Source organism: Staurois parvus, unplaced genomic scaffold, assembly GCF_062004578.1.
Source record: "Staurois parvus isolate SC_StPar_1 unplaced genomic scaffold, SC_StPar_1.0 ptg000826l, whole genome shotgun sequence".
In the NCBI taxonomy this organism is placed as follows: domain Eukaryota; kingdom Metazoa; phylum Chordata; class Amphibia; order Anura; family Ranidae; genus Staurois; species Staurois parvus.
Genome location: NW_028318622.1, coordinates 762,512 through 778,237, shown reverse-complemented (window position 1 = coordinate 778,237; position 15,726 = coordinate 762,512). Strand labels below are relative to the sequence as shown.

General features: G+C 50.4%; 1 long non-coding RNA gene across 6 annotated transcripts in view; it reads right to left on the bottom strand.

The window, feature by feature from the left end:
• LOC149443917 (uncharacterized) overlaps nucleotides 1–15,726 on the bottom strand; it is a 496,075-nt gene that overhangs the window by 393,721 nt on the left and 86,628 nt on the right. For all 6 annotated transcript variants that reach the window (XR_016306595.1, XR_016306594.1, XR_016306593.1 and 3 more), the window contains one exon: nucleotides 5,764–5,857. This is a non-coding gene — a long non-coding RNA (uncharacterized LOC149443917). The remainder of the gene's footprint in view (nucleotides 1–5,763; nucleotides 5,858–15,726) is intronic.

The following is a 15,726-nucleotide window of genomic DNA, read 5'->3' as shown; positions in this document are numbered from 1 at the left end:
CCTCTTATCGCCCCTATGTCACCTGTCATCACTCATGTCACCTCTCATCACCCCTATGTCACCTCTCATCACTCATGTCACCTCTCATCGCCCCTATGTCACCTCTCATCGCCCCTATGTCACCTCTCATCGCCCCTATGTCACCCCTCATCGCCCCTATGTCACCTCTCATGACCCCTATGTCACCTCTCATCGCCCCTATGTCACCTCTCATCGCCCCTATGTCACCTCTCATCACTCATGTCACCTCTCATCACCCCTATGTCACCTCTCATCGCACCTATGTCACCTCTCATGACTCATGTCACCTCTCATCGCCCCTATGTCACCTCTCATCGCCCCTATGTCACCTCTCATCGCCCCTATGTCACCTCTCATCACCCCTATGTCACCTCTCATCACCCCTATGTCACCTCTAATCGCCCCTATGTCACCTCTCAAGACCCCTATGTCACCTCTCATCACCCCTAAGTCACCTCTCATCGCCCCTATGTCACCTCTCATCGCCCCTATGTCACCTCTCATCACCCCTATGTCACCTCTCATCACCCCTATGTCACCTCTCATCGCCCCTATGTCACCTCTCATCACCCCTATGTCACCTGTCATCACTCATGTCACCTCTCATCACCCCTATGTCACCTCTCATCGCCCCTATGTCACCTCTCATCACCCCTATGTCACCTCTAATCGCCCCTATGTCACCTCTCAAGACCCCTATGTCACCTCTGATCACCCCTATGTCACCTCTCATCACTCATGTCACCTCTCATCGCCCCTATGTCACCTCTCATCGCCCCTATGTAACCTCTCACGACCCCTATGTCACCTCTCCTGACCCCTATGTCACCTCTCATCGCCCCTATGTCACCTCTCATCGCCCCTATGTCACCTGTCATCACTCATGTCGCCTCTCATCGCCCCTATGTCACCTGTCATCACTCATGTCACCTCTCATCGCCCCTATGTCACCTCTCATCGCCCCTATGTCACCTCTCATCACTCATGTCACCTGTCATCGCCCCTATGTCACCTCTCATCGCCCCTATGTCACCTCTCATCGCCCCTATGTCACCTCTCATCGCCCCTATGTCACCTCTCATCACTCATGTCACCTCTCATCGCCCCTATGTCACCTCTCATCGCCCCTATGTCACCTCTCATCGCCCCTATGTCACCTCTCATCACCCCTATGTCACCTCTCATCGCCCCTATGTCACCTGTCATCACCCCTATGTCACCTCTCATCACCCCTATGTCACCTGTCATCGCCCCTATGTCACCTGTCATCACCCCTATGTCACCTCTCATCAATCATGTCACCTCTCATCACCCCTATGTCACCTCTCATCGCCCCTATGTCACCTCTCATCGCCCCTATGTCACCTCTCATCACCCCTATGTCACCTCTCATCAATCATGTCACCTCTCATCGCCCCTATGTCACCTCTCATCGCCCCTATGTCACCTCTCATCACTCATGTCACCTCTCATCGCCCCTATGTCACCTCTCATCGCCCCTATGTCACCTCTCATCGCCCCTATGTCACCTGTCATCACTCATGTCACCTCTCATCGCCCCTATGTCACCTCTCATCACCCCTATGTCACCTCTCATCGCCCCTATGTCACCTGTCATCACCCCTATGTCACCTCTCATCAATCATGTCACCTCTCATCGCCCCTATGTCACCTCTTATCGCCCCTATGTCACCTGTCATCACTCATGTCACCTCTCATCACCCCTATGTCACCTCTCATCACTCATGTCACCTCTCATCACCCCTATGTCACCTCTCATCGCCCCTATGTCACCTCTCATCGCCCCTATGTCACCTCTCATCACCCCTATGTCACCTGTCATCACTCATGTCACCTCTCATCGCCCCTATGTCACCTCTTATCGCCCCTATGTCACCTGTCATCACTCATGTCACCTCTCATCACCCCTATGTCACCTCTCATCACTCATGTCACCTCTCATCGCCCCTATGTCACCTCTCATCGCCCCTATGTCACCTCTCATCGCCCCTATGTCACCCCTCATCGCCCCTATGTCACCTCTCATGACCCCTATGTCACCTCTCATCGCCCCTATGTCACCTCTCATCACCCCTATGTCACCTCTCATCACCCCTATGTCACCTCTAATCGCCCCTATGTCACCTCTCATCACCCCTATGTCACCTCTCATCACTCATGTCACCTCTCATCGCCCCTATGTCACCTCTCATCACCCCTATGTCACCTCTGATCGCCCTTATGTCACCTCTCATCGCCCTTATGTCACCTCTCATCGCCCCTATGTCACCCTTCATCACCCCTATGTCACCTCTCATCGCCCCTATGTCACCTCTCATTGCCCCTATGTCACCTGTCATCACTCATGTCGCCTCTCATCGCCCCTATGTCACCTGTCATCACTCATGTCACCTCTCATCGCCCCTATGTCACCTCTCATCGCCCCTATGTCACCTCTCATCACTCATGTCACCTGTCATCGCCCCTATGTCACCCCTCATCACTCATGTCGCCTCTCATCGCCCCTATGTCACCTCTCATCGCCCCTATGTCACCTCTCATCACCCCTATGTCACCTCTCATCGCCCCTATGTCACCTGTCATCACCCCTATGTCACCTCTCATCAATCATGTCACCTCTCATCGCCCCTATGTCACCTCTCATCGCCCCTATGTCACCTGTCATCACTCATGTCACCTCTCATGACCCCTATGTCACCTCTCATCGCCCCTATGTCACCTCTCATCGCCCCTATGTCACCTCTCATCACCCCTATGTCACCTCTCATCGCCCCTATGTCACCTGTCATCACCCCTATGTCACCTCTCATCAATCATGTCACCTCTCATCGCCCCTATGTCACCTCTCATCGCCCCTATGTCACCTGTCATCACTCATGTCACCTCTCATGACCCCTATGTCACTTCTCATCGCCCCAATGTCACCTCTCATCACTCATGTCACCTCTCATCGCCCCTATGTCACCTCTCATCGCCCCTATGTCACCTCTCATCACCCCTATGTCACCTCTCATCGCCCCTATGTCACCTGTCATCACCCCTATGTCACCTCTCATCAATCATGTCACCTCTCATCGCCCCTATGTCACCTCTCATCGCCCCTATGTCACCTCTCATCACCCCTATGTCACCTCTCATGACCCCTATGTCGCCTCTCATCGCCCCTATGTCACCTCTCATCACCCCTATGTCACCTCTCATCACCCCTATGTCACCTCTCATGACCCCTATGTCACCTCTCATCGCCCTTATGTCACCTCTCATCGCCCCTATGTCACCCTTCATCACCCCTATGTCACCTCTCATGACCCCTATGTCACCTCTAATCGCCCCTATGTCACCTCTCATGACCCCTATGTCACCTCTCATGACCCCTATGTCACCTCTCATCGCCCCTATGTCACCTCTCATCGCCCCTATGTCACCTCTCATCGCCCCTATGTCAACTGTCATCACTCATGTCGCCTCTCATCACCCCTATGTCACCTCCCATCGCCCCTATGTCACCTCTCATCGCCCCTATGTCACCTCTCATCGCTCATGTCACCTGTCATCGCCCCTATGTCACCTCTCATCGCCCCTATGTCACCTCTCATCACTCATGTCGCCTCTCATTGCCCCTATGTCCCCTCTCATCACTCATATCACCTCTCATCGCCCCTATGTCACCTCTCATCGCCCCTATGTCAACTCTCATCACCCCTATGTCACCTCTCATCGCCCCTATGTCACCTCTCATCACTCATGTCACCTCTCATCGCCCCTATGTCACCTCTCATGACCCCTATGTCACCTCTCATGACCCCTATGTCACCTCTCATCGCCCCTATGTCACCTCTCATCGCCCCAATTTAACCTCACATGACCTCTATGTCACCTCTCATCACCCCATGTCACCCCTCATCGCCCCTATGTTACCTCTCATCGCCCGTATGTCACCTCTCATCGCCCCTATGTCACCTCTCATCGCCCCTATGTCACATCTCATCGCCCCTATGTTACCTATCATCTCCCCTAAGTCACCTCTCATCGCCCCTATTTAACCTCTCATGACCCCTATTTAACCTCTCATGACCCCTATGTCACCTCTCATCACCCCTATGTCACCTCTCATCGCCCCTATGTCACCTCTCATGACCCCTATGTCACCTCTCATCACCCCTATGTCACCTCTCATGACCCATATGTCACCTCTCATCACCCCTATGTCACCTCTCATCGCCTCTGTCATCTCTCATCGCCCCTATGTCACCTCTCATCCCCTCTATGTCACCTCTCATCCCCTCTATGTCACCTCTCATCGCCCCTATGTCACCTCTCATAGCCCTATGTCACCTCTCATCGCCCCTATGTCACCTCTCATCGCCCCTATGTCACCTCTCATCGCCCCTATGTCTGATCTCCTCGCCCTTAAGTCACTTCTTATCATCCCTGTCATCTCTCAGCACCCCTATGTCAACGCTTATTACCCCTATGTCACCAATCATTGCCCCTAGGCACCGTATTGCGGTGATCGGGATACTGGTATGGGGTATGGTGGTTATTAGGATGCTGGTATGGGGTGTGGCGGTGATCAGGACGCTGGTATGGGGTGTGGCGGTGATCAGGACGCTGGTATGGGGTATGGAGGTGATCAGGATGCTGGTATGGGGTATGGAGGTGATCAGGACGCTGGTATGGCGTATGGTGGTGATCAGGACGCTGGTATGGGGTATGGCGGTGATCAGAAGGCTGGTATGGGGTATGGTGGTGATCAGGACGCTGGTATGGGGTATGGCGGTGATCAGGACGCTGGTATGGGGTATGGAGGTGATCAGGACGCTGGTATGGGGTATGGAGGTGATCAGGACGCTGGTATGGGGCATGGAGGTGATCAGGATGCTGGTATGGGGTGTGGCGGTGATCAGGGCGCTGGTATGGGGTATGGAGGTGATCAGGACGCTGGTATGGGGTATGGAGGTGATCAGGAGGCTGGTATGGGGTATGGCGGTGATCAGGACGCTGGTATGGGGTATGGTGGTGATCAGGATGCTGGTATGGGGTATGGCGGTGATCAGGACGCTGGTATGGGGTATGGAGGTGATCAGGATGCTGGTATGGGGTATGGAGGTGATCAGGACGCTGGTATGGGGTATGGTGGTGATCAGGATGCTGGAATGGGGTATGGCGGTGATCAGGATGCTGGTATGGGGTATGGCGGTGATCAGGACTCTGGTATGGGGTATGGAGGTGATCAGGACGCTGGTATGGGGTATGGCGGTGATCAGGACACTGGTATGGGGTATGGCGGTGATCAGGATGCTGGTATGGGGTATGGCGGTGATCAGGACACTGGTATGGGGTATGGAGGTGATCAGGACACTGGTATGGGGTATGGAGATGATCAGGATGCTGGTATGGGGTATGGTGGTGATCAGGATGCTGGAATGGGGTATGGGGGTGATCAGGACGCTGGTATGGGGGTGATCAGGACGCTGGTATGGGGTATGATGGTGATCAGGACCCTGGTATGGGGTATGGAGGTGATCAGGATGCTGGTTTCACTGGACGTCTATAACAAGTCTAAGGACACTTTCCTGTATTTTTTATCCCCTCAATACCAGCCGGGTTCCTGATTATCAAAATATGAGACGTCACCCCGGGGGGCACACCTTCATTTTGGGGGTGTTCACAATACCCTCCCCCCCCCCCCCCCGTTTTTGTTTGAGATGTTCTTCTTACCAGGACGTCAGGGGAGGCGATTTCTTGTAAATCTCAGAACTTCCACTCGGTGTTCCGTTATTTCTTCCCCAGAGACGTTCAGAATACAGGAAATCTACGGAGAGAAATGATTGGTTTATCCATCGACTTCATAGATTTCAGAGTAAAAAGGGAAATGTTTAATTCAGTCTTTGTGTTCTGTATATAGTAAGATATAAACACTATGACCCCCCCCCCCCCCCCCATAGGAAAGCTGAGTGTCTGTATACAAGGAATCGGGGGCAGGGCTGGATGGTGGAGTGATTGTCAGTCCAACGATCAGAGCCGTGTGCAGTGAGGATCGATCTGCTATTGGACGACTATTACCGGCTGCTACAGGATATATACTGTATGACCAGATATAGACCCCCCCTCCCCCTCCCAATAACTGATCTGTATGGTGAATTCACCCCTCACACCCCCACAATAAACAGAATGATTTGCAGCAGCAGCCAAGGAATTCAAATTTAACCATTAGCGGCCCGGCCAATGGCCGTTTGGCGGCTTCAAATGCGCTCCTGTATTCCGGGTGCACACCACTTGGCGTGCTCCCGCACATGCACAGTTTGCGGCACAGCAGCGGGATCTGCCACGGGCCGTGCACCTCGGACACGGCCGATGACAGATCCGAGTACCGGCTCCCGTAGCTGGTACCATGTGACCTGCTGTGACCAATCACAGCAGGTCACATGATAGTTGTATACAATGGATGGCTTCATTCATGCCATCCATTGTATACTACTGCCTAGCTGTGAATGGTCACAGCGATCACATGCACATGTCATGTGATTAGCTGTTACCAAATCACAGCTAAGCACAAAAAAAAAAAAAAAAAAAAAAAAAAACTGAATGAATCGAAGCTAAATGCTTGCTTATAGCAAAGTAATTCTTTGCTATAAGCAAACTGTGTATAAAAAAAAAAAAAAAAAAATACTGATCACTCCCCCAAAGTAGTACAATGTTACTATGGTAACATTGTACTACTTTGGTCGTAGTAAAATATGAAAAAAAAAATCTTTAAAAAAATGTAATAAAAAATTAAATATAATTAAAAAAAAATAAATAAATATATATATATTTTTTTTTTTCATACTGTCACCAGTCAGTGTCCCTGATCACCGCCATGCCAGTTATATGAAGACGCTGTACTGCACTGGTGACATTATGTAAAAAAAAAATAGTGAAAATAATTTTTTTAATTTTTTCCGAAAATTTATGACAAAAAAATACAACTTCAAAAAACTTGTCATGCCTCTTATGAAGTACGTCGGACTGTCTACTCTGCAAAAAGGGGTCATTTGGGGGATATCTGTCCTGTTCTGACATTTGGGGGATATCTGTCCTGTTCTGACATTTGGGGGATATCTGTACTGTCCTGACATTTGGGGATATCTGTACCGTCCTGACATTTGGGGATATCTGTACTGTCCTGACATTTGGGGGATATCTGTCCTGTTCTGACATTTGGGGGATATCTGTCCTGTTCTGACATTTGGGGATATCTGTACTGTTCTGACATTTGGGGGATATCTGTACTGTTCTGACATTTGGGGGATATCTGTACCGTCCTGACATTTGGGGGATATCTGTACTGTCCTGACATTTGGGGGATATCTGTACTGTCCTGACATTTGGGGGATATCTGTACTGTCCTGACATTTGGGGGATATCTGTACCGTCCTGACATTTGGGGGATATCTGTACTGTCCTGACATTTGGGGGATATCTGTACCGTCCTGACATTTGGGGGATATCTGTACCGTCCTGACATTTGGGGGATATCTGTACCGTCCTGACATTTGGGGGATATCTGTACCGTCCTGACATTTGGGGGATATCTGTACCGTCCTGACATTTGGGGGATATCTGTACCGTCCTGACATTTGGGGGATATCTGTACCGTCCTGACATTTGGGGGATATCTGTACCGTCCTGACATTTGGGGGATATCTGTACCGTCCTGACATTTGGGGGATATCTGTACCGTCCTGACATTTGGGGGATATCTGTACCGTCCTGACATTTGGGGGATATCTGTACTATTCTGACATTCTTGGACCTCAAGAAATTAGATTGGCTGTCAGTACTTCAGGATTGATCAATATTCAGATCTATACCATAGTTTGTGAACTCTATAACTTTCCTACAGATAAATAATACATCCTAATTTGGGTTATTTTCACCAAAGACATGGAGCAGAATACATCTCGGCCTAAATTTATGAAGAACAATTATTTATTTGTAAACTTTTATAACAGAAACAAAGAAAAATGTGTTTTTTTTTCAAAATTTTTGGTCTTTTTTTGTTAATTTAGCAAAAAATAAAACCCCCGGCGGTGATTAAATACCACCAAAAGGAAGCTCTAGTTGTGTGAAGAAAATGATAAAATTTTAGTTTGGGTACAATGTTGTATGACCGCGCAATTGTCATTCAAAGTGTGAGAGCGCCTAAACCTGAAAAATGGCCTGGGCAGGAAGGGGGAAAATTGCCATATAAAATTGTATTGAAACGGTTAAAAAAAAAAATGTCAGTTATTTTCTCAGCAACAGCCAAGGAATTCAAATTTAAAAAAAAAAAAAAAAATGGCCGCCAACAGATTTGAAATTAGCCTCATTTGCATATTCTGGTTGTCATGGCAACAGAGCACAGGCTTGGTCATTTAACCTCCTGCTCAGTGTGACATCACAGGTCACATGCTCACTTTGAAAGTAGCCTCATTTGCATATTTCCGGTAGTCATGGCAACAGAGCACAGTGACATCACAGGTCACATGCTCAGTGTGACATCACACGGTGAGGGAGCCTCAGATTGTGACTGACCTTTGAAGAGAGAGGAAGCAATTGTAGTTTCTCTTCAGAATCGCTCGCCTTTCGATGTTCAACTTCAACAACCAAACCAGAGAGCATTTTCTGAGCAGAATTCCAGCGCAATCAGCACAGGAGAGAGACGAATTCCCAATGAAGGATCACCAGCAAGTCGCTCAGCCCCATGTTACCGCCCCCAAAAGGGGTGTGGCTGGGGCAATTAGACGACTATTCAAGAAAGACAAGAAATTTGACCCTCTGAACACCAACCAAGAGGGTCCAACACAGGAGAGGGCGGGACCATCAGCAGAGGGCTGCCAACCAACCGCACAGCCCCATGTTACCGCCCCTAAAAGCGGTGTGCGTAGGGCAATTAGGCGCGGGGTTAAAGCAGCTGCACGCAGGATTTGGCCCTTTTGTCCAATTTGTCAAACGAAAACCAGGAGAGACGCTGATGGTAAGTATTCTAATAGAGAGATTTAATGCAAACACTGCAGGGAAATGTAATGTATGTCACCCACATATATACTATATACACCTAGGGGGGTCACTGCCATATACACCTAGGGGGTCACTGCTATATACACCTGGGGGGGTCACTGCTATATACACCTAGGGGGGGTCACTGCCATATACACCTGGGGGGGGGGATCCCTGCCAGGTCCCCATTAGGGAGACTCACCCTCTCCATGTGTCCTGATCACCATTGTCATCAGGGTGGGAGGTGATGGAAGATCCACCAGGACAAGAAAAGAGGGGAAATCTTCTGATGGGGACACGGCTTCCGGTGACAACTGTCTTGAACTGTCTTGGAGAGATTTCTTCCCAAGTCTTGCTGTGTTCACAGAATAGATGATGAAGGGAAATCTCTCCATTGAGACCCTTCCTATAGCAGGCTAGGGAAACACTAAGACAATGGCTTCCAATTAGCAGCATTTCACAGTTGGCTGACTCTTCAGTTGACCATTGGGCAGCCAATCAGATTTGAATGTGACATTTATCAGGTGGGAGGTGACCGGTAACAGGTGGGAGGTGACCGGTAACAGGTGGGAGGTGACATTTATCTGGTGGGAGGTTACCAGTAACAGGTGGAAGGTGACATTTATCAGGTGGGAGGTGACCAGTAAAAGGTGGGAGGTGACATTTATCAGGTGGGAGGTGACCGGTAATAGGTGGGAGGTGACCGGTAAAAGGTGGGAGGTGACATTTATCAGGTGGGAGGTGACCGGTAATAGGTGGGAGGTGACATTTATCTGGTGGGAGGTGACCGGTAACAGGTGGGAGGTGACATTTATCAGGTAGGAGGTGACCGGTAATATGTGGGAGGTGACATTTATCTGGTGGGAGGTGACCGGTAACAGGTGGGAGGTGACATTTATCAGGTGGGAGGTGACCGGTAAAAGGTGGAAGGTGACATTTATCAGGTGGGAGGTGACTGGTAACAGGTGGGAGGTGACCGGTATCAGGTGGGAGGTTACCAGTATCAGGTGGGAGGTGACAGCTATCAGGTGGAAGTGGACAGGTATAAGCAGGGGCGGACTGACCATTTGGAAACTCGGGCACTGCCCGAGGGCCCGGGGTCAGTAGGGGGCCCCATGAGATGCCCCTGGTACCTTTTCACAGGGTTTTTTTAGTTTGGAAAAGGACACAGGGGCCCCATGATCCCCTATTGCCCAGGGGCCCCAGGAGTTGTCAGTCCGCCCCTGGGTATAAGGAGTGAAGGAGATGCACGGACCTGACAGGCAGCCCAATGGCAAACAAAGGACTGCACATGGCAGGCTGACAGTGCTGCTGCCCCCATCTCCGCCATTCCCACCATTGTCACTGGGAGTAGTCATGTGGTCAGCCGTGTTCTGGGCTCTGTATGGGGGCTGCAGGAGCAGAAGAAGATTCCTCCTATTTTATCATAGAGCGTCCAGAACATATCCGCCCACAGGACTCACAACCCCCCCTGCACCCCCCACCCCTGCTCCTGCAGCCCCCACCCCTGCTCCTGCACCCCCCACTCCTGCTCCTGCACCCCTCACCCCTGCTCCTGCACCCCCCACCCCTGCACCCCCCACCCCTGCTCCTGCACCCCTCACCCCTGCACCCCCCACCCCTGCTCCTGCACCCCTCACCCCTGCTCCTGCACCCCCCCCCCCCTGCTCCTGCACCCCTCACCCCTGCTCCTGCACCCCTCACCCCCCACCCCTGCACCCCCCACCCCTGCTCCTGCACCCCTCACCCCTGCTCCTGCACCCCCCCCCACTCTGTATTACTCAATTATAACATTCTAGTGAGTGCACTTCGTATTTCAGCCTCTAGACCATTACCAGTCCAAGTAGCACCATTGTTGTACAACTGCCGAGATAAAACCAATATAGAATATTGCAATCATAAGTTAGGACAAGCAGAATGATGGGATTGCATTGTGGAGGGAGGGGGGAGTAAATCACCAGCATACTAAGCGGGAAGCACAGCCTGCCTATGTAATGGAGCAGATTGGTGGTCTTTATCACCAGGATCTCAGGGTAGAGAGGATTTCTGATGGCTGACACTTGTCCTGGCACAGAACGCCGTGTACTGAGAATGGACTCCCGGGGCCCAGAACCCCCACATTGTCCATGTATAGAATTCCCATAAAGAGAACCGGGTGACACAAGACACGGAAGACATTCACACATATGTAGAGGAAAAGTAAATGTTGACAGATTCTGTGTAATATCAATGCATGACGTGTAATTCATTTTTTTTTGCTCTCTCCAGGTAAAAACAAAGACCCAACCTCGGATTCATCCGGAGAATACTACACGATCATACGGGATGGATCATACCATAGAGCCATAAGGGAGGGTTCAGACTTCCCAGCAACGTGCAACGGTTCATCTTCATCCGGATCATTCCACAGCACAAAATCCAATTTGTCATTTTCATCCAGATCATTCCATAGTGCAAACTCCAATTTGTCATCTTCATCCGGAGAATGCTACATGATCATACGGGATGGATCATACCATAGAGCCATAAGGAGGGGTTCAGACTTCCCAGCAACGTGGGATAGTTCATCTTCATCCGGATCATTCCACAGTACAAAATCCAATTTGTCATTTTCATCCGGAGAATGCTACATGATCATACGGGATGGATCATACCATAGAGCCATAAGGAGGGGTTCAGACTTCCCAGCAACGTCATCTTCATCCGGATCATTCCACAGTACAAAATCCAATTTGTCATTTTCATCCGGATCATACCATAGTGCGAAATCCGATGTGCCATCTCCTTCGGAATCCCTATATTTTGACACGGTGAACAATGACCCTTCGCTCGGCACTATTATTGACCAGCCACAGGTACTGTCAATGGAAACATTCACCTTCCATAAAGTACTTGGAAAGGGGGCTTATGGGAAGGTGGTGTTGGCCTCCCATCCCGCCATTGAACAGAAAGTGGCGGTGAAGCTGATTAAAAAAAGTCACCTGGAAGGTGAAGGTGAGTGTGCCATCATAGAGCGCACCGTACTTGAAGTCGGTAGCAAGTGCCGCTTCATCACACATCTATTTGGATCATTCCAGACAGAGGTAAGTTTTTCCATTTTCCATTTCTTCTTCTCTTTCCTGTACTGCGCCCCAACACTGATCCACAACCCCAAAATATTTACTCAAATGGTGACTTTTTGGGAGTCAGAACTTACACAAGGATAAGCTTCCCTCTTGACAGTCTTTGGGCTGATCAATTAGTTCTTCAGCCAATGAGTGAGGAATGGTGAAAGGAGGAGGGGAGCTCCACTTGTGTCCCACATCAGGCTCTCGGAGGGCTCCGGCTGTAGTCGGGGAAGCAGTATGGGAAGGAGCAGAACTCTAGAGCGCCACCTACAAAGCTGGAGGTTGCTTAGGTCAACTGTACAGAGTAGGGGATTTCTTTACAGAAACCATTTACTGAGAGGCTGCCACTGCTGACCTTCGTCTGGCTGACTCTGGACTCAGAACTTGGAGTCGGATCCAGAAGGAGTCTACAGCTAGGAGGACAGAAGTCGTCAGACCTCCTGATCTACATGAGACTTCCAGGATGGTGACCAAACTACTGAAGTGACTGGATCACCCTAACAGCCAGACAAACCCAGTACTGTGACCAGGACAGTCCAGCCATGGCGGCTACGTATTTACTCTGTTTGGTTTTCTGAACTTGTGTGCGTGTTTCTGTATATTAATCCACAACGTGAAATCTTCCATGTCTAATGTAACCTCTACCTCTTCTTTTCACACAGACTCTGCTGGTATTTGTCATGGAATTCCTCAGCGGAGGGGAGCTTGCGGGATTGATGAAAAAGGAAATTCTGGATCTGAAAGTTGTAAGGTAAGTCCAATGATGGGGTCCACAATGGAGTTGGGGGTGACTGACCACTGAGCATAGGCAATGACGTAGTCAGGCCATTCATACCCCTTCATCCATGCCCCTCCACCCATAACCCTCTATCCCTGCCCCTCCACCCATAACCCTCCATCCATGCCCCTCCATCAATGCCCCTCCACCCATAACCCTCCATCCATGCCCCTCCACTTATACCCCTCCATCCATGCCCCTCCACTTATACCCCTCCATTCATACCCCTTCATCCATGCCCCTCCACCCATAACCCTCCATCCATACCCACCCACCCTTGCCCCTCCAATTATACCCCTCCATCCATGCCCCTCCACTTATACCCCTCCACTTATACCCCTCCATCCATGCCCCTCCACTTATACCCCTCCATCCATGCCCCTCCACTTATAACCCTCCATCCATGCTCCTCCACCCATAACCCTCCATCCATGACCCCTCCACTGATAACCCTCCACTTATACCCCTCCATCCATGCCCCTCCACTTATACCCCTCCATCCATACCCCTCCACTTATACCCATCCATTCATGCCCCTCCATCCACGCCCCTCCATCCATGCCTCCCTCCACTTATACCCCTCCATCCATGCCCCTCCACCCATACCACTCCACCCACGCCCCACCACCCATACCCCACCATCCATGCCCCTCCATCCATGCCCCTCCACCCATGCCCCCCATCCATGCCCCTCCACTTATACCCCTCCATCCAAGCCCCTCCACCCATGCCCTCCACCCATACTCCTCCATCCATGCCCCTCCACATATACCCCTCCAACCATAACCATCCATCCATGCCCCTCCACCCATACTCCTCCATCCATACCCATCCAACAATTCCCCTCCACCCATGCCCCACCATCCATGCCCTCCACCCATACTCCTCCATCCATGCCCCTCCACCCATACCCCTCCACGTATACCCCTCCACCCATAACCCTCCACCCATGCCCCTCCACGTATACCCCTCCATCCATGCCCCTCCACCCATGCCCCTCCACGTATACCCATCCACCAATGCCCCTCCATCCATACTCCTCCATCCATGCCCCTCCACGTATACCCCTCCACCCATAACCCTCCATCCATGCCCCTCCACCCATGCCCCCCCACCCATGCCCCTCCACGTATACCCCTCCACCCATAACCCTCCACCCATACCCCATTATACATTTTACTTTTATTGGTCTGTAATGATTTAAATGCTAATTTATATTTTTTTTCTCCATCAGATTCATCACTGCGGAGATATTATGCGGCCTGCAGTTCCTGCATTCTCATAAGATCATGCATAGGTAAGTTTTGGATCAGCTGACTAACAGTGGGATATTTAGAGCTGAACCCCAGATAAATGAAAACTCCTCCCTTGTAGTAAGGGGTTCCCACAGCACTGTAAGGGTTAAATGGGTATTTAGGTCTAAGGGACCAATAACAAGGACTTTTACTGACCTCCTTCCCCCGCTCCCCAATTCTCCTGGATGCTTCAGTTTGGGGGGCGGTCCCTTAGTGTCCTCGGTGTATTGAGGGAGCGGGAGATTGGGTAAATGTCCATATTATTGGTACCCCGGGCATAAACCAGGATTTAACCCTTGCAGTGTGGGGGGAGCTCCACTACAACGGTATTTTATTCTTTTACCCAAATTCAGCTTTCATTTTTTTTGCTTGCAGGAGCCTGTAAACCATTGCTCCAGCGATCAGCAGATTGCCGGTGCCATGCAGGTCTCCTGCAGATCCGTCAGTGTATCTGCTTACCTGTATGGGATATATGGACAAGCAGATACACTGATCCGAATCGATGAACTACCACGGAGGTTCAATGAGAACTACAAGCTGACAGCCTCTAAGGCCGTTGAGACTTGTAGTTTCTCCTTCACATAACACAGTGAATGAGTGACGTGGCCATTTAAATGTGACAGCTAGCGAGGAGGGAGAAGATCCCCTGTTAGCTGTCAAAGTGGGGGAGGGGGGGCGGTCTGATCAGAACATGTTACACTCTGAATATGGGTGTCACATGTAACGTGTTATGAAAGGTGAACATATCTTTTCATCTAATGTGATATATGCAGAGCTAACAGTCCACTTCTTTTCTTCACAGAGACCTCAAACCGCAGAACATTCTGCTGGACGGCGCCGGACACATCAGAATTGCCGATTTTGGCTTGGCCGCAGTTGACATCACAGATTATAACAGGGAATATGAGATGGCGGGATCAATGCTATACATGGCTCCAGAGGTAAGTTTCATGACGTCCTGATATTAGACGCCATTGTAATGTTTATTATGGGATATAGAGAAGACATAAAGGGGGCCCCCCTTTCATTAGATGGAGAATTCCCCCACTGGGGCCCCGGTTGCTGTCACTGGGTCCCCAGGTCAGAACTATATCCAACAAAAGGTGGGAAGTTGAGAGTTGCAGCAGTGTTGGAGCCTCTTTGTAGAGGACATTGAGGCCGGGTGTAGATGGATGGATCTGTCCGCCCGATTCACACATACAAATGGGATAAAAGCTTCAGGAACGCCTCACCTGCTCTACTCCTTCTCTATACCATGGTGAGCGCTTGTGAACATTGAGCTATTGGGCTCCGTACACCTCTGTCTCCTTTAAGAGACGCAAAGTGTACCTCAAGGCAAAACCTTCTTTTAGTATTGGATACAGTGGGCGAGGGTTAGATCCTCTGTCAGGTTTTTATTGGTGTCCCCATTGGGGAGATTCACCCTCTACCTGTATTGGTGACCATTGTCACTGCAAAGGAAATTAGGAGAAAATTGTCC